The sequence below is a fragment of the Candoia aspera genome, chromosome 7 (assembly GCF_035149785.1).
Source record: "Candoia aspera isolate rCanAsp1 chromosome 7, rCanAsp1.hap2, whole genome shotgun sequence".
Classification (NCBI taxonomy): Eukaryota; Metazoa; Chordata; class Lepidosauria; order Squamata; family Boidae; genus Candoia; species Candoia aspera.
This window is the reverse complement of record NC_086159.1, coordinates 51,692,679-51,713,328: the sequence shown is the minus strand read 5'-3', so window position 1 is coordinate 51,713,328 and position 20,650 is coordinate 51,692,679. Positions and strand designations below refer to the sequence as shown.

Genomic DNA, 20,650 nt, shown 5'->3' with positions numbered 1-20,650 from the left:
TTTCCCAATAAGGTATTACACTCAAAGATGAGAGATACAATATTGGCATACCTATAGCTTTCAGTGATTCTTTGTACAAATATGAGAAAAGCATACCTTATGCCAGAAACGTATCTGTTAGTTAAGAAGAAAGTACTTTTCAACTGTATTTTTGTTCACTATATTTGCATATTCTTCTATATTTGAGGTATCTTTGTATACACCAGTTAGGTGTATTATCCTAGTAACAACAGATAATTCACATTAGGTTTTATATTCACAAGTCAGTTATAAAGTGTGATAATTTGCTATATTATCACGGCAATAATAATGGTGGTGCACTCCTGCTGGTTTTGTCAGAACTCTTAGCATTTGATACCACTGACCAATGTATCATTTTGGCCAACTGGAATGGATAGAAGTCAAAGACACTGTCTGGCAGTGGTTCCACTCCTTCTTGAGTGGGCAGTTCCAATCAGTGTTATTGGGGGCAGGGAGGGGAGGCAAGCCCTTGGACACTCCGAGGTGTGGTGCCTCAGAAGTTGGCCCTCTCCTGCATGAAGCTTCTGAAGGAGGTAATCACTTTGGGGTTAGGTATCATCAATATGGAGACAATACCCAGCTTTATATATATACTCCAGGCAAAGCAAGAGATGCAGTAGAAGTCTTAAATGCCTGAAGACTGTGAAGGCCTGAATAGGTTGGAACAGATTCAACACTAAATCCCAGCATTGGGATCCATTGCTCTTTACAGAATGGCACTACCTTTATATGAAAAGATATGCACACTAGAGGGTTCTCTGGGACTCATGGTTCCTGCTAGGGCAGCAGATAGAGGGAAGGACTAAGACTAGACAAGCATTGGAGAGCTTTCTCTGGTCTGCCAGTTGCAACATTTCCTCAGCCAGGAGACACTAAGAGACTGTGTCTCATGCCCTTCTCATATTGCATTTAGACCTCTGCAGATCATCATATATGGTGTTGCCCTTGAAGATGACCCAGAAGTTGCAGATAGAACAGAATGTGGCTGACCATATGCTAACTGGTTTAATAAAATAATACCTCTCCTGCAGGAGTTGCATTGGTTGCCAGTAAAATTCTAAGCCCAATTCAAGATGCTGGTGATCAAGCCTTAAGTGGGTTGGGTCCTTATTACATTCAGTTTAGGCAGGATGGAGTACCATCTCAGCCTTCTGAGGGGCCAGGAGTGCATAAGACAGCCTTCTCAGTAGCACCCCTCACTACGGCATATTTAAGTCAGAATGGCCCTCACCCTTTGTGCGTTAGGAAGAGAATGAAAATTATCCTGTTTCATAGACCTTTTGGAAGGGAGGGTCCTCAGCAATTAACAGCAAGAGGAAGATTGTTTTTATTGTTTTATTTTTATATTTCAATATTGTAAGCTGCCTAGAGTTCGAGTAGACAAATCGTGGAAATAAATAAATAATTCCAAAGCAAAAAATATGGTTGATCTATTATTTTGAACTAAAGCTAATTACAGGCTAGGTTTCTTTCATTCTGAACAGTAAAGGAGGGATGGAGAACCTATGATACCTAAATGTTGCTGAAAAATAATTGCCAAGAGGACTATGTAGTAGAGTTAATACTGAGAGATAAGTTATAATTCAGCAGTCCCTGGACAGCCACGTTTCCCCATCAATAAAAGAGATCAACAGGAAAAGCCTGTATTGCATATATCACTAAGTGTACGGTATGTCTAAGTTCAGCATGTCTTAAGACTACATTTTAGGATGCCTCAATTTAGGGAACATGTCTCAAAATGGATCCAGAATACTGCCTCAACTTCTTCCTGTGATGGGATTACATGCGTTCATCTACTGTCCAGCATAAAATTAGTCTGAAAGCCAGTATGGAATGGATCTAAATAATTAATATCCTCCAGGACTACCAGGAGTTATTAAGCCATCATCTTGCCTAAGATCCAAGATCTTGCCTATAAATGGATAATTTTCAAATATCATAGAATCATTGCTTACCAAGACATTATCACTTCTGAATTACTTGTATCAGCATCTGAAGTTTGCATTTCCATTAGCTTGAGTGAGGCATCACTTCTATATCTGTACTGTAGTGGGAGCAGAGAGTAACAATGAGATGTTGAAGAAGAGCTATGTCTGTCATGCAACTTATCCTTAGCCTCGTAAGCCAGCTTACTGCCCTCAAGTGTACAAGAGGACCCTGTCCTATTCTCAGGGGAAAAATTAGATTCATGCGTAGTCCAGTCAATTTCCATGAGTGAGACAGTCATTTTATTTTGCCTTAGACAGGGACATGTCGTGGGTCTAGCCTATTCCTTTAATACACACACACACAAATCTGAACTATTTCAAGCACTCCTTACTACTGTCTGGTTTAATGATTTATTATGTACTCCAGAAAATCAGTATCAAGGCAATTGGCACTGAGCTAATCCATGACCAAATAAGGTTATGTGCAAACCATTAACAGGGAACCACTGATAAATTCAATAGAGAATAATTCTGGGATTCCAGCCCTCCCCAGACACTTGACACTGCTTACTGAAGGCACATCAGTTTGAAAGCTAAATGTGTAGAGTGGTTTATGCAAGCAGCTGTCCTGCTGCTTCTCAGAGTTGCATCTCAAATAGGATCTGAAATAGGAGAATGATTTAGTCTGGCATTATTCAGCACAGCTACCCACCAGCTTAGGGTAGCTAAAGTTACATATAATGTAAGCAAAAAAAGCAGCTTCTATACACTACCAATATGAATAAGCTAGTCCTTTATTATGCATGTTGAACAGCATACCTCATTTTTTTGGTGAAAAGACAGGATTAACATATATTCTGTCTTCAATCCAAGGCTCCATGTTGGAGTTTCCTGCAAAGTTCTATTCTTTTAGTAAATAGGATAAATAGTATTAAAGTCATTGGCACACTTCTCATCTAATTACAATTACTTGGAATTAAATTTTATCCAGATTTATATTATTTCTCCTCATCAAACATATTTTGCATTTTGGTGCATGTACATGGACAATAACACCCACATGAAAAGCCCAACATACACAATTTAAAAGTGCAAATCAGGAGAGCACTTAGAAGAAAATATAAACATTAAATCATAAAAAGAAATACACTGAATCGTTTTTTTGTAACCATGAAATTTATATAGCAGAGTATTATATGTACATCACTTACAATTAGTTTCTGTCTGCACACACCTTAATTTGAATAAAAACAAACCTGCTGAATAATTCCTCTTTAACCATGCTCATGTTTTCAAAATAAAAAGCATAGTAATAATTCAAACAAGAAATGCAAATTTAATTAAATAAAATGGTACAATGTTTCCCTTAAGATTTACTACCATTTTCCTTAAGACTGAGCTTTCTGTAAAACTCCAGATGCTGAATTGCCCCAGGAAAATTCCAGTAATATTTTCTCTTATGCAAACTGCAAAGTTTGACTGCTTCCATACAGAACCTTTTTTGTTTGATTATTCTGTTAATTTTCTTTGCAGACACACTGGTTGATCACCCACTTCTGTCTTGGCTACATTTTGGTAAAATATCCATTCAATGGTGATAGTATTACAGTACATTCAATGTTCACCTATGGAAGTCTCAATACAAAGAGCACTTTTAAATGTAGACATGAAATGCATAGCAGATATTTTCCTTCATTTTGTTTTCTAAAACAAAACCCAGCTAAGCTTGAGTAAAATTGCAAGCCATTTTTTAAAAAGAAATGCAGGAAATTCAGAAAATAACAGTCTTCCAACCAGAGATACAATTTAAACACTAATTTCTAGCATAACGAGTTACCTTACCAAATTGGAAAAATGGGAGAAATATATAACTGTTCATTAAATCTCTTGAGAATCCATATTCTAAATATTCTCTAAAATTCTGTGACTAGGGTAGGGTATTTTCATAATAAATCTGTTTAATAGGCCTTCATTTTTGCACTCTTAACAAGTACATTAAACTCTCTCTCAGCATTGGTTGTTCCTCTATGTTTGGTCTCTCACTACTTCCATTAAGAGTATAAAGACTGCCATACACAAGCCAAATAATATAGCATCTTCTCACTCCAGTGTCTCAAACACCTTCTCTAGACAATATATGGAAATCCATTATTTTGATAAAGACTTATAGAAATAGGAAAATAAAGAATAGAATAGGGATATTATACATATTTAGATGTTTCTGGAATAATGTCTCAACTGTGTATGGACAGCAGAGTTTGTAGTAGTTATATACAAACATGGATAGTTATCTTTTTTAAAATATGGAATTAGAGCAATTCCCTTCAGCAGCACAGTTATGCATTTGTGTTTCGGGACCTGGCATGCTCCATCTTATCCCCCATGCAATTCAACATGCCCATGAAATCCCAGAGTGAGATTATTCACATATTCAGGATGGTTTTACATATCATGATAAACAGTACATTAATGTTACAAAGAAAAAGTGCTAGGTTTTAAGTCACAAACGTATGGTTCTTTTTCATCAGATTTAGGTGAGAGAATGAAAGTACTTACTCAATATTTGGCAGCAATAATGAAGTTACTCCCCAAAAGAAATTTTAATGAAACTTAATCCAAATAAGTTGTTGTTATGGGGAATTTATTTGTCCAGGTGAATTATATTCAAGTTGCTCTAGAAAGAAGTTAATCTTAGTATTACATTGCAAATTATAGGATGCTTTGTTTTGTTTTGTAGATCCATTGTTCTCATTACACGCATAGGGATACATACGTATCCTGAGTGACATTTAATGCTTTTACCAACTATGACACTGCTAGATGGAAAGATAGCCTAGCTTCCCTGATTCATGCTCTAGTGATGTCCCCTTTAAATTACTTACTTATTTTCAAATTTATATAGCTGCCCATCTCACAAACAAGCAACTCTGGGTAGCGTCCTGTCAAATTGCCCTTGCCACAAAATATGACTACCGAAGTATTGTATGGAACAACAGGCCAGTATCATATCAGCTTTCCTTGCTTCCAACTCCAGCTCAAAATGGACACATTAGTTTTTCATGAATTGAAGTCCCAGTACCTATAGATAAGCTCTTCCTTTACATTCTAAGTTGAGCCCTAAGATTGTCATCTAAGACTCGTCTCTCAATATGGTCATAGGCTGAATTACAGCTAAAGGTTAGTCCAGACTCAGTCTTTTCAGGAATAGCCTCTAAATTATGAATTTCTTCCCAGAAAAATCTATCTGGGGCTAACTTTATCATCATTCTGACCTTAAGCAAAGATCTTTTTATTATCCTCACACTTTTTATTCTTCTGCTATGCTGTTTCAGAAATTTTATTTTCATACTTTCCAATTTTATTGTAACACTTCCTTTATTTTTTTTCATAAAACTTTATTAAGTTTCAATGAAATAAAATATAAAGAAACAGAAAAAAAGAATTAAAATACATTTTAGTCTTTGCTGATTTGAAATTATTGCTATTTTAATTGGTCATCTTATTCTGCTGATTTCAGTGTATATGGATTCTATGTGTTTTTACTACATGCCATCCTCTGAGTTATTAACTACAGGCAACTAATATATCTAAGAAATGAGTAATTCTAAAAACAATTCCTTAAGCACACTGTAGGAAGTTCACCCTAGATTTGTTAAAACAAATGGCACTCTAACATAACACAGATATCTTACATTTTGGTCATTCTTTCCTGTTGGTAATGGTTGATATGTTGGAAGTTTGGAATAGAAACATGAAGGAGTCACATTGATACAACCTCAGCAGTTTTAATATGCCTTTGTCATTACTGTTAATCTCATCAGATTTGTGTTTAAGTCTTCAGCAACCAAAACATTTTTCATGCTAATATTCTATAGTTCTGTTCTATGGAATCAACAAAACTGGTACCTATGATACTAAAATCCAAGCAAAATCACATAGACATTTATGAACAACTCTTTTGCCTACATGTAATCAGTTTCTCAATAGCTGTTATTAGAAGCCGATTCACAAGGATTTCTCCTCTGTTCATAGATCATTCATCAAGTGAATATCCTTTAAATGTAAGTGTGTATTGCCCAACTCAAGCAATAAACAAAGAAAAACAACCACATAACATTAAAAAAAACCCAATATATAAAACATAAAAAGCTGACCAAATGGAATAATTAGACTAGTATTTGACTGCAACTGACCTGCTGGCTGGGGAAGACAAGACTTATAGTCTAATAGGTCCAAATGACACTAGTTTTAGGAAAGCTGATTTGTATAGTGTATTCAGAAGCAATAAACAATGTATGATGTGTGAACATTTGTTTTTCCAAGAGTATATGCATGAACTTGATTCTTCCTACCATATCTTTTCTCTACCCTGCAGCATCCCTGCTCACCTGAATACTATTGCCAACCCAAATCATTAGGACTACAAAGGCTAAGCTTCACTTAAAAGGTAACTCAAAGCTTGAAGTCAGAGTTTTCTTGTGTACTTCAACAGAATTGCTCCAGAGATTAATGAAGCCAGTTAAGTGTTAACCAGGTTTTCCTCAATATTATAGAGAAATTTTAAAGGCATTTTGTAAATCCTGTAAAATAACTGCAATTACTTCAAATTCATATGCTATGTTTAAAAGGAGTTATTAGAATAGACAAAAATATACACTAAAACCTCGAAGTATAATATTTTATTATTTCCAAAAGTTGATAACTATCCCCTTTCAAAGCTTCAAGGTGGCTAACAAGACAAATGCCTTAACCGTAATTTACTTTTTTCTAAAATGAGTCCACAAGCTGAAAAGAATCCCAGGTAACCTTGCAAGCTGTTGCCCCAGTAACATTATTTGGCCTGGCCAATGTGAAGGCAGCAAAATGTTTTGCCCATGTGTCATAGCAGCCTGAAGGAAGATAATATGGTCCATTGTTCTTTAACAAGGAACAGATCGCCTGAATGATGGACAATAACCATGAAATATTCACATTCACCAAACTTGTTGCCCGTGTGTATATCTGAACATGGGCTTGTATCAGTGCTTGTTCTGGGCAGAAGGAATAACCTTGAGGAACACAGGAAGAGCCTCCACCAAGACAAGAGTCATATAAAAGAAATTATTCTGCTTTTTATCTCCTATGTAAGCTTACCAACTAAATTTTAGACAAACAGACTGATCTTACTTTCAAACAACTGCTGCTTATGTGTAAAAAGGTTAACTTTGCAAGTAGTGGAAACCTTAGATTAGTGGGCAAATACTAAGACATCCTATTAAAAGTATGCCAGCTTTGGGAGAGAATAATACCTTCAAGCAGGATGAAATTAAGGTTTAGAAAATAATTTTCCTCTATGCATTTAACAGCAAAATTCAGAGCTTCTAAAAAAGGAAAGATGAAGGATGTGGAATGGAAATGGGGGGTGGGGGGACTGAAAGATTGAAGAAACAGTCACACTTTTATATTATTCTGTTTTGGCAAAGGATGCATCACTGAGCTTTCACATCTGGAAAAGTAATAATTCAAGTAATTCAATTATGCCCCCCCAAATACAAGTCTTACAGAAGTCAACTATTTAACTCAGCTTATAAATATAAAACACACACACAGCTCTCTCGTAAGTACAAGTGTTCAACTCAGCCAAGTTAAGTAGCCTTTTGCTTAAAAGTATACTTTCACTCTATGTTGTGTCAGTGTAGTTCTGCAGCAGTTCAGTCTGGCAGTATTAAATTGGAGATACTTGTTGGTGTCAGCTCTGTTTGAAGCATTTTTATTATTTACTTGATTTCTAAAGCTAAGCAACTCTGCACAGTTTTCAAAGGTTCAAAATCAGAAAATTAAATGTGATCATGCTAAGGAGGAAAAACCAAATCCAACCCACAACACCCATTTGGTAATTAGCAGGGATAATTATAAGATGACATAAGCAGTCTCAGGATTTCATAACCTGAGTTGAAGACTTTAAAAACTGGGGTTATTCATACAAACTTCCTTCCCCTATTCATCCAAGATATGAAGGAGACAAACACAACTTGCCTACCCCACACTTAAGAGCAGATGGCAGTATCTACTTCTCCCTCGCTACTTTCAAAAAGGTAAGAAGGGTTAAATTAGGTGAGTAAGTAGATTGGAGACTCAAAGAAATTCTAGAGTCGTTAGACCAGATGGGAAGCCAAAAAAAAAAAATCCCATGCAAAATCTTCCATATTGTTGCCAAGAAAACTAGTCACCCAAAGTACAAATTGAGGGAGTTTTAACTCTGAAATCTGAATCTGTGATTTGAGAGACCATGCTCATAGTCCATCTTCAAACAGTACAGTAGATACGGTAGCTTTAATGTACACAAGAGTCCTGATAGTAGTACTCCTTTCAAATGTTATACATAGAACTTGGAAGAGGACATACTGTACATAAACAGCCCTTCCCATTGAATCTATCAGAAAAAGCACTATCCAAAAACTTATAGCAGAATGCTTCAGCTCATTAGTATACTAGGCACTGAAAATAAAAGACCTTTCTTGAAAAGCAGCTGAGTCAAAATGTATAAGGATGCTCAACACGTTTTTTCTGTGAATTAAAAAACAGCAACTAAGAATTATCTCATTACTTGTACAGTATTTATCAGCTCATCAATTCAAGAATGTCTGGATTAGTATAGTGGAAGCCATAAAAAGAACTAAATTGGGAAAAGCACCCGGCCCTGATAGTTTGTCTGCATTATATTACAGTTATTTTGAGGATCAGATTCTTCAGCCTTTTAATAGACCAATGAACTCTATTTTGTTAGGCTCTGCAATGCCAGATTCATGAAAAGAAGCTAATATTGCACTTCTACCAAAGGAAGGTCAAGCCCCTTCTTTAATTAAGAATTACAGACCAATTTCATTGCTGAACAATGATTATAAAATATTTGCTTCAATACTGCCAGAAAGAATGAAGAAAATTTTACACGACTTTATTCACCATGATCAATGTGGGTTCTTACCCAAAAGACAGTTAAAAAATAATGTAAGAATTGTCTTGGATAGTATAGAACATTTACAATATCATAATGAGTGTCAAGCGGCTCTTATTTTCCTAGACACTGAGAAAGCTTTCGATAATTTGAACTGGAGCTTCATGTTTAAAGCCTTGGAAAATATGGACTTTGGAGAGTATTTTATTCAGAGAAGTCAATCTATACACCTCAAAAGGCAAGCATCATTGTGAATGATGAGTTAACTGACCCATGTCATATATACAAAAAGGAACAAGATGGCCTTTGTCACCTTTGATCTTTATCTTGGTGTTGGAAGTTTTTAATAGAGATGAACAAATAAAGGGCCTAAAGATCAAAAAAGAGTTCTTTAAACTGAAGGCTTTAGTTGATTATTTAGTTTTGATATTATAGGACCCTCTGGATACTATAGAACATTTGATGAAGAAATTAAAGAATTTGGGTCATTGGCAGGACTTAAAGTAAATAAACAAAAAACAAAGATGCTGACTAAAAATATGACTTCATCCAATCAAGGATTTTGATGGGTAAGACTGTTTTCAAGATTGAAAAAAAGGTTAGATATTTGGGGGTGATTTTATCAACCAGGAATAGTATGTTGTTTCAGAATAATTATGTTAAAATTTGGAATGATGTGAAAAAAGATCTGTTAAGATGGGAAAAACTACAACTGCCTCTTTGGCGGAGAATATCTGTGATTAAGATGAATGTTTTGCCTAGGATGTCATTTCTCTTTCAGACTGTACTGATTCTGACAACAGATTTACCATTTAAACAATGGCAGAAAGATATCTCCAAGTTCATTTGGCAAGGCAAGAAACCAAGAATTAAATATAAGTTGTTACAAGATGCCAAAGAACGAGGGGGTCTGGGTTTACCTGATTTAAAATTGTATTTTGATGCCTGTTGTTTGCTTTGGATGAAGGAATGAATAAGTCTGAAGAACAGGAAGTTATTGCAACTTGAAAGACATGAATTGAGATTTGGGTTGCATTCCTGCTTGTGGTATGATAAAGTTAAAGTTAATAAGGATTTTAAAAACCATTTTGTTAGGAGTGCCATAATGAGGGTTTGGAATAAATATAAAGCAAGATTGTCTCCTAAAGTACCATTGTGGTTGTCACCTCAAGAAGCGTTTGTTAGAAGAAAATATGTGGGGAAAACAAGCTGGCTAAATTATGAAGATTTGCTAAAGTTTGAAGAGGATGAACCAAAACTTAAAACAAGGGAGCAGTTAGAGTTGGAAGGTTTTGCATGTCATCGGTTTACATATGCGCAATTGTCAGAATGTTTTAAAGTGGATAAAAAGAATCTTAAATTTGTCAATGAAACAACTCAATTTGAAACAGAACTCTGTATAAATGACGAACATGTTATTGCAAAGATGTATAAAATGTTGTTACAAATGAATTTAGAAGATGAACAAGTTAAAGAATGCACAGATTCAGAAGGAAGAGCTGATGGACTAGGAAGTCTGGTGCTGCAAACCATGCTGCCCACAGCCATTGTATAGACTTTAAATGTCCAAAATGAAGGCATGATTAAATCCAAATTAAGCAGATCAATGTAGTTTTCTTTCATACTTAGGCTTGGAAACACACTTGGGCAGGGGCAGATGAAGTCGCAGGCAATAACTTCCATCTGTATTTCACATTACCAAGACACACCCTTCTAATTCATTCTACTAGAAACAGAAAATTATTTTTCATCTGAAGAAAAGCAAAATGGCAATGAAATTATTTTCTTTTTCATTAGTTCATTATAAAATCAAGAAAGCAAGCAAACAGGAAAGCCCACCCACACTTTGGACTAAAGGAATAGTTTAAAAAAAAGCATATTCAAAACATATTATAAACAAAAGTAAAATCCAGCTAAAGGGTAATATGTAGAGAATGCAGTTACTGTCTCACAAAAAAGTAAGCTTTAGCCATATTCATCACTTCTTGTGGCATTAATACAGAAAACAGTACTAGTAATACCAGGGAGTGTATGTGTACAGACATACATAAGAGGACAAAAACTTCCATGATTAAAAACTCTCCGGTGACCACATGGACATGTCTATTTAGTTTTCTTAATGACAATAAGAAATGGGTTGCCATGGTCTTCATCTGAATTTTGTTTTTTACATCCCAGTCTAATCTATTGCCTTGGGGTTTCCTGGTGTTCCCTCATCTAAATATTAACCAGGTCATATCCTGCTTAGCTTTATTTTTTCCACGTCAGCCGCAGTATTCCAGTACTTGAAAATAGTTGTCCAGTATGCTTTTCATACCCAGAAATACAAAAAACAGATCATTGGTCCATTTAACTTAGTACTGCTTATTCTAGTTGGCAACAACCTTCAAAGCATTCAGTCTGCACTTTGTGCCAGATCTACCTGAAATACCAAAGACTGAGCCAGGGATTTTCTGCAATGCAAAACATGTGGTGTGCCAGTGTTACAACTTTGCCCCAAATTACGCAGCCGTTACTCACTTAAGATTCCAAGGCAGTCCTGCAATTCCACAATTTTTGAAAAGCTGGAAGAAAACTAACTATACTTAACCTTTGAACAAGGTTTCCTGTTCTAGATTCTACTAGATTTTAAATTAAAGTTTTTATTGTAGCAGCTTATATTTGGAGAGAAAAAAGAGTGATAGAACAGACACTATTTGTCCTGTCTGTCAAATACAGAGTAGTTTGTCTTCAAGAATGGATGGAGGTGTCAACACATAAAATGTATATTTTAGATACATCTTTTGTTTCCATAGGCTTTCTTGCCCTTGCAGCTAATGCCATCAGATTCTGCCTTATACCTTTCTAAATCATAACAGAAGATTGAATTAGCTAGTTATTGCTTCACATACAGTATGTGAGAAAATCAGAATAACCTACTATTCTTTAGCTAAACCATTATCGACATGTCAGCACACCTAAGCAATACTATTTCTAATGAAGTTACACTGGTACACAAGCTCCTTTTTGGCCACACAGTATTTAAATGCCTGAAACATATTATTCTTATACAATATTGAATTATTAAGGTAGAAGATGGTAATGAGATATACAGTATATCACACCTTTATTTTATACAACTCAAGGTGGCATACCTAATGCCGCCTCTGATTTTCCCTCAAGCCTGTGAGGTGGGTTGGGTTAAGAATGAGTGACTGGCCCAAAATTACCCAGCTGTCATGATTTAGAGCAAAGAACCGTGCTGAGACAAGAAGCTGAAGCTCTAGTGTTTATTGTTCTACTCTACTAGACAGAATCCTGCTAAACTGAAAGGCACGAGCAAACTCTACTAGAAAAAAAACCCAGAAACCTAAGGAAGATCTTTTCTGACCTTCTTGGCCGGAAGCCCAAGGGATTCAACACTGAGTATGCACTTTTCCCCCTGGAGAGGATCCCCCTCTTCTTCACCAGCAATCTCCATAACACCAGCTGAAGGAAGACAGAACTTACAGTCTCCTGGTTTCTAGAGGTTTTTTTTATCACCTCTCCAAATTTTACTTCCAGTACACATACTGGCAAGGTTATATGTGTGACCAGTCATTCCTTACAAGCTGACAAACTCCTTGGCTTTCCCACTGATGAACTTCCCATCACCGTATTTATTAGATGTGTCTCTACCTTAAACTCAAATAAGGTAATTAATTGTTCTTTCCTATATCCTTTTCTATATTTGAAAACTAAGAATCTAGTGGTAGAGCCTCTCACAGCTTGTACGCAAACTACTAAGGATAGGCAGAATAGGTGCTAATGTATTTGTAAGCATGTCCCTTAGAATTTTTTTTTTAGATTATTTTAAGAAAATACAATTAAATGAAAAGCAAGAAGCCAGATTCTAAAAGGAATATGCTTAGGCTCTGTAGTTATTTTCAGAAATGGTACATGTACTTTGCTTGGAAGCAGACCTACCTGTTCAGAACAAAGATAAAAACAGAAATGCAAAAATGACCCTGGAAGGCTGAAAGGCAATGCTGGGAACCACCTTTCCAGATTACTTTCTGCTAAATGGATCCTTTGTGTCTGATGAAATCCCTCATGCCAGCCATCGTATGAGAGGAGCACTCATGACATGCTCTCAAAATTCCAAGGATGCCCACCGGCCCCAAAGCATACTCTAAGCTAAATGGTTTGTGTAAAGAAATCGTATACTGTAGATTTAATTAATGGGTCTTGCTTGGCACCTTTTTGCTCATAGTCCCTTCCCCCATCATTAGCCCAGGCAATGCAGAAATCTGTTAACCCAGGTTTATGTTTCTTCAGTATCAAATGCCTAACTCCCAGAACAGTTCTGTTTCTTTAGATGGTGATGCACTTCTGTACCTGATTATTCATTACCATAAAATCCTTGAGACCAAAAATAGCATCTCCCAGCACATTTTTCCATGTATACACGTATACATGGATGCATACTCTAATATTTCCCACATTACCCCCAACTTCAATCTGAGGAGACTGAAACTCATCAATTTTATATTTGCACCATCCACATAGTTGTCTTTCTTCACTTTTATTTTAAATAAGCACATTGATTTTACTTTGCTTTCCATGTGCTTTTAAGGAATTCATATAATATGTTTTATTTAGGCATTTGAAAGTATTCTAGCTTTTTAGTTGATTGATTTCTTGAAGCGATAAAATATAGCCCCCAAATAAGAAGACCATGATATAAGCAAAATGTATACCTGTTGTACTTTAGCTCCATGCCCAACAAAGATTCAGTTTATCACCATTCTGGAACTCTTTCCCAATTGTCATAACTTCTGGTATTGCTGGACCAAACTTAATTTTTCATGTTTTTACCCTCATTTACCTAGCTAAAAGCTCACCAGGAAAAAGTGATGACACTGCATGAATAAGAGTGCCATCTAGTGACTTTTTTCCTGGATTAACATGAATTTCTCCTAACTCTGAATTTTTCAAGTTCTTTTAAAGATAAACAACTCATCAACAGTTCTACCATAAATGGCAGTTACAAGTTAACATACTGGATCATTCATTGTGCAATCTTGAGAGGGGGAAAATGCAAACATATGTGCAGCCATTAATGTTAAAAGCTTAAATTAATTCTTCCCTGCAACTAACCAAAGCTTTCAAAGCTAACAGCATAGCCAGCTCTTAGTATAACTTCACCTCAAGTATTACCGAGGAAGAAAAATTAAGCTTGATAATTCATGATAAACAGAATTCCAAAACAACGATTAGGAGAGCCCCATTACCAGGCAAAGAACAGTTATGAATTTGCCTATGCATTCAGCTATATATAGTACAAAACTTCAGCATTAAAATGTATACATTTTTAACAGTGCAGTTCCAAAAAAAGCTTTTCCAAGGTGATAGCAATTGAGGTCCTTCAGACAGTACTATATTGCACTTGGACAATGTCTAGCACATTATTAATACAGTATATAGCAATAAAAGAAAAGGGAAAGAGAAGTTATATAAGTTGGACTTCCAAGAATGGCAGTCACATAGAATTAAGAAATGTTTATTTCCAGGGGCAGAGAATGAGGCAGGCAATCTTCTGGGAAGGTTTGATCCCCAAAAACCTCTAATTGAATGGATGATCCCAGGATCAACTCAGAAATTATTCCCAAATGCCTGTATCTCAATCATCATTGTCCCTTATGAGAAGGGAAACAAAAAGTAGAGAAAATGATTAAAGAAATTAACACCCAAAACCAGCTACGGAAAATAGAAGTAGTAGTAATATTATTTCCATAGATTAACTAGCCTACAAAGCAAACTGAGTTGAGTGAATTTGTCCACTCAGAGCAAACTCAGAGCATGGAGTTTCTATTTCTGTCGTTCTCAGGTGGGAATGGCTTTCTAATTCTAAGCTGTTATATCAGTTTATCAGTGCAGGCCAGCCATCTCCCAACCACCCTCTGCCAAAAGTGTCATAAAATGCTTAGTCGCTAATTTTGTAATGTCTGATAGAAGTGTGAACTTGTAAGGGACTTAACAGAAAGTTCTTGAATCCAAAAAACCATCACGTGGTAAGTGGAAACTATTTCATGGACTTAAGGCAAGGCAGTTATAAACTGGAAAATATTCCATGGGTCTCGATTTCTTTATCTCATACATACTGGGCACATTGCAAGGAAAGCTAAGTCAAAATGCTTCAGAACACCACACAGAAGATTTCCTCTGGCTTTTCCTGACAAATGTAGATAGCTCTGTCCATGGTTTGTTTTAAAAAACAGACTTTGGCTTGTGCCTTTTGGTAGTAGCAGAATTTAAAATTTACCACTTATCTTTCCTGCTATATCTGTAAAAGCATTATAGTGTTGAGAAAAACCATTTAAAAAGAAAGCAGCGAATGGGAAGATCTTTTACGACACTAATTTCTGCAAGAGCAACTGACAGCTCAGACTGACTGCTTGCTTATCTACGAACTACTTCTAAAATATTCTAGTGTTGCATGCTTAATCTTAAGGGGTTCAAGTGTAAAAATTCATGGCACCTGTACTGCCAGCCAAAATATCCTTTATCAATTTAAAAAGGAAACAAAACCAGCTCTATGAAGATACATGAAATTGTTTTACAACATCAGAAAACATTAAAGAAAATACTGTATGTATGATTCAAAATTTCAAGTATTTCTTCACTGTGAGAAAATGTCTACAAATCATTTTGATCCAAATTCAAGTTAACCAATGGAGCTGGGGGTTATTTTTTGAACTGTATGCATGAGAAAAATTCGGTTGGGAATCATGTGTTTAAAGGTGGTTGTTTTTTAACTCTGACTACTGAAGAATTTTTCTTCTGATGAATAAGGAGACTGTATGAGGTTGGGAAAACAAACTCAGAGCTAGTGTGGATTTTTTTTTATAGCACTACTATATAATCCACTCAGTGATTTGAGCACAGATGCCAATTTAGTTTCTCCACATTTTGCCAAGAAGTACACATGCAGCAATATCCAACAAGACTTTAAGTAATACTGAGGTTTTTTATGTAGCAATTCAGCAGACACTTCCTTAGGATTAACTATTCACAGAAAAATCTGGAAAAAAATCAGTACAAGTTTTCCATTTATGAAAAACATATTGCTAGAAAGGCCAAGCCAAGCAAGAATACAGACATAGTGAATTGGGAGACTTTTCTTTTACAAGATTAATCCAACACTGATAGTTCAAACTACTTCATATAAGAAATGAGCAAACTACAGTATATGATAAAACAGTTACAAACTCCCAGTTACAAAGTATTCCCTTATACTATGATATTGTCCCCAAATGGTTAAGGTTAAGGCCTGCAAAAATTATTTTTAAAACTTTCCTAATTATAATATAAAGTAGTCTTCCTCAATATGGGCAGGCTGGCTGAGGTTCTGCACATTTGCAAAACACTGGGATGGGCAAGGTAGGCATAAAGAGTTATGGTTACATACACAGACTGTTACATATAGGCATTCAATATATAATCAAAGTTCATAGTGCTTTCACGGGAGCAGTGCTATGCATTATTGCCTGTTTAATCCACAGACTTAATTTACAGACAAACTTTGTGCATACAATAATCTCCTTTTGTGAAGTACTGGTTGTGTGCCACTGAGTTTGTGTCAGTTCTTAGCAACCACATAGATAGATTTTGTCCTGGATGATCTGTCCCCAACCTGGTCCTTCAAGTCTTTCAACTGTGCATCCATCACTGCTGTAATAAAGTCCACCAAACTTTCTGTTGGTCATCCTTCTACCTTTCCCAGCATTATACACTTTTCAAGACAGCTAAATCTTCACATAATGTGTCTAAAATAGGATAGCTTGAACCTAATCATTTGTTCCTCTGTGGAGAATTCTATATATAATTATATATAATTCTGTCTGTCTGTCTGTCTCTCTCTCCCCTATAGTAATACAACAATACATCTTATGCTGTGACCAGTTTCAACAGTTATAGGGGTCTTGAATTTCAGTAACAGAATTCATGTTTGTTTATGTTAAGATCCAGCAATTGTAAGAGCAATTATTACTGGCCAATAAACAGGTTTCTACCATCTTTGTTTGGTGTAAGGAAATATGTTAATTTACATAAGAAAAAAAAAGCTAAGTACTCAATCTTATCCTATACAGAGCTTTATCCTATAGAATATTGCCCAATAGATTTGGTTATAGTATCCATGCTATGTAGAAATGAAATTTAAAATCCTTTGCACAAGTATATTTGCAGGACAACAGGACAACAAGAAAAATGCATCAGAAAAAACTTCAGTCTGTCTTTAAGCTGGTGCAAGGTACTTCATTCTGTTTAACATTTGAGATTCTGCACAGTTAAATATTTTAAATGTGCAGCAATATTGGTAATCATTTGTCAATTTCTTAATGAAAAGAGAAAAGCTCTCCCCCACATTTTACAGCAGTAGAACATCCATCAGTTGGCTTTTAGCAGCTTACATGCCACAAGGTCCAAGATTTTAATATACTTACAGATAGTCCTAACTGCTCACAATAATAATAGTTGGGCATTACATCTTAAGTAGTTCTGACTTCATCACTTTAAAGCACCAGTTATTACATTACTTATAACCAGCTGAAGCTGCAAGGATGTAGTAAGTACAATAATGCAGAAATCAGTTGCAAGTAGCAGTACCTGCTGTTTATATTGAACTAGCTGAATTTGCATAAAATGATACACCAGATTCCAGAAAACCCTGGGTTTTTAACCATAAAAAAGCACTTTAGTATCCAGCTGCTTCTGCCTGATTTCTCCCTCCAGCAAGAGTAGTTTCAAAAACAGAAGTCAATCAGAGCTAATTGTTGTTCCCAAAGAAGTCAAGATCCATAAGCCAACCTCAAACTCAGGCTTCAGATCCTTGGTGGAAATCTTAGCATTGTATTTGAGCTAGGCTTTCTAGTACCTAGGCCAGAGTTTCTCAACCTTGGGAACTTTAAGAGGTGTGGACTTCAACTCCCAGAATTCCCCAGTCAGCCCAGGATTCTGGGAGTTGAGGTCCACACATCTTAGATTTCCCAAGGTTGAGCAACTCTGGCCTAGGTTGTTTCTTCTGACAAATTTATAGTTACTGACATTACCCTTGCTTAGTTGGAAAGATTAACTGGACAGCATGTACCAGCATACCAGTTGCTCGTTAGCAATAAGCCAGTGTTCTTCAGCATTCTAAACTGTTTTTGAGAATGGAGCAGAAAGTACACTTCAGTGGAAGCTCCCAGTATAGAATCTTAAAATGAAAGGGCTAGAAGAATCTGAAAACCTTGCTCCATATAATAAGATTGCACATTTTCCACCTATTGGTAATGTGATCAGGGATGTAAGTTTCATGATGTAGCTGTTTATATGTTCCTCTCCAGGCTCTGCTCTCTAACTGCTTAGTATTAAAGCAGTATGCTCACCAATGGTAATATAATTTGATCTTTAATAACATCACCATCCCAGCAGGGTAGAAGTTCAGAACAGGTCTTTTGAAAGTATAAGAGAAACCCATTGAGATCTGGACTTGTTAGCCATTTGCTTTCCAAAGCAAACCAGCTTCTAGGAAATTAAAGAGAATTTATTTCTAGTGTAGGCGGACAGTTGTCTTGTTCTTTCAAGCACACTGGGCAGTGAACAAGGACATTTTTTTGGCATTTAGCCCAAGCTGTCTAGACATATAGAAAGAACACAAAGGAATTTATAGGATTACATTTTACTAAAATAAACAAGTGTGCACTCTATATTATTTCTTTCTTCTATATGCCCAAGAAATAAAGATCTAAATCACTCCATTAGCCATAAGTGCAAACTATATTTATCATCTGAAATTCTCTCTTGAACACAAGCTGAAGGATCTCACAGTGAAGAAGGCCCTATGATAATCATGATAAATGAAGCAAGAGAAAGCACTACAAAATTCTTATTTCATATTACATGAGCAACACATTTCAGGAAACATCTGTGAAAACACAAAAAAGTATTTCAGGCCAAACTTAAATTCTCTTTAGAAATTATAAGCAAACTACAGACACATTAATTATTCTAAGGCAGATAATATAAGCAAGAAGAAGGCTGATTCAGATGTGTGTGGGCTCCTTCTTTTATTGTTTTTAATTTTCCTGTGGTCCTCTGACACAGAGAACATATATTCAAGATCTTTTTCAACAAACAAGACATACAACTAATCAGTATGAAAGCAATCCTGAGCATGCAGTCGTGATTAATACTTTAAAAAATGCCTTGTTGGATCAAATAAAGATCCATTAGTCCAGTTAAGAATATGACTAAACGGGTTCATCCATGGAATTGTGATCTACTTCTGCCTTATGGCCATTCTGATAGAAGCAATATTGTAAAGGTCTTAGCCACACAGACATCTGGGAACGCTAATGATAAATTCTGAAAGTAAATAGATAAGTTTCCAGAGCAGATGAAAGCCCATTTCCCAAAACTCCATCTCAGAGACAAGCATGAAAGTTAAGACAACTTTGGAGCCCTACCTAACTTGAACTATTACCCTCTGCATGACAAGGAGCATGTCCAGGATTTACGATACATGAAACTTTTGGAAGAGATAGGAGATTATGACCTATCTATGCTTTCTATTGTGGGACAATATCCTGTCTCCCCAATTCTCAGAAAGTCAAAAGCTCAACTACTGAAATGTATATCTGATGTTCCACCCAGCACTCTGCATATACATCTGATGTATATAAGAAAAGAAGCAAGTTCTGTTGAATAAACAAAGTCAGTATCTATCTATATACTGCTAAAACTCTCATTGTGTTTATCTGTTTGTCCCCTCAAGTTAGCCCAAACAGTGCATTATACCACAACAATTTTGGATTCAAGGTACCTAAAATCCACTAACTTAAAGAATATGTAAAAAATCCAGGACCCATTACTCCTGTGGAATTGATTTCCATGATGTTCAGACCAGTTTTATTCACAAAGTTGTGACCACTGAAACATTCCCATAGTCACATGACCACAATTTCCAACTCTCCCTGCCAGCTTCCCACAAGCAAAGTCAATGGGGAAGCCAGCAGCAATTCAGAAGTTATTCCTGCCCCCATTGCTTTTTTCCCCATCCATGTTTATCTGTTTAGGTAAGTAAATATTGATTTATTCTTGAAGTTTGTTTGCCACTACAATTATTTTTCTATTGTATACTCTTCTTAGGTGATCATGGGACCATCCAGCATTGGGGTAAAAAAAAATGGTCAGCCTAAAATTTAATGTTCATTCTGGTCCCATCAGACTGCACTACCTTTCTGTCAAAGGATGACCCAACAGGTCACAGGGTTGTCTAGTTTGTTATATTGTTCTGCTAGCAGATACAGATATTTGTACACACATATCTAAAAGCACAATTTGACATAATATTAGAGGTCAAGCTAAAAACTATTCCAAATTGTTTGGCAGAGAAGCATCTTTTTAACCTTATCTCTTCCTTGCCTCTCATTTGGATTTGCACAGTCTGCTATGGATCCTTGAGCCAACCTGTTTTTACCTACGTAAAGAAAACTACAAGGACTTGTCCAGGTAGTCATCAAGAGTCAATGCTATCTCAAAGGCAAAAAAGAAAAAAAGAAGAAGAAGCTAACAGTGCGTCAAAAAGAATATGGTAATATGGCATCACAATTAAATAACATTTTGTTTTAACCATGGTTGGAATTCAATCCACTGGTATGCTTTCAAAACAAAGGCAAATTATGATTGAGAACAGTTTTCCTTTTCCATCTGTTCAGCACTTTAATCTCTCTGTATAAACGCCTGAGCATCAGGCGGAAAAAGT

The 20,650-nt window shown here is 35.9% G+C and overlaps 1 protein-coding gene across 2 annotated transcripts in view; it reads right to left on the bottom strand.

Annotated features, from left to right (window-relative positions):
• The window catches only part of PRICKLE1 (prickle planar cell polarity protein 1), a 67,314-nt gene that overhangs the window by 40,643 nt on the left and 6,021 nt on the right, over positions 1-20,650 (bottom strand). The window contains exon 1 of one of the 2 annotated variants that reach the window (XM_063309403.1): positions 1,977-2,189. The exons of the other annotated variant lie outside the window; for it this stretch is intronic. The gene's annotated coding sequence lies outside the window, so the exon portion shown is untranslated. Of the gene's footprint in view, positions 1-1,976; positions 2,190-20,650 lie in introns of those variants that run through there. 2 annotated transcript variants of the gene reach the window in all.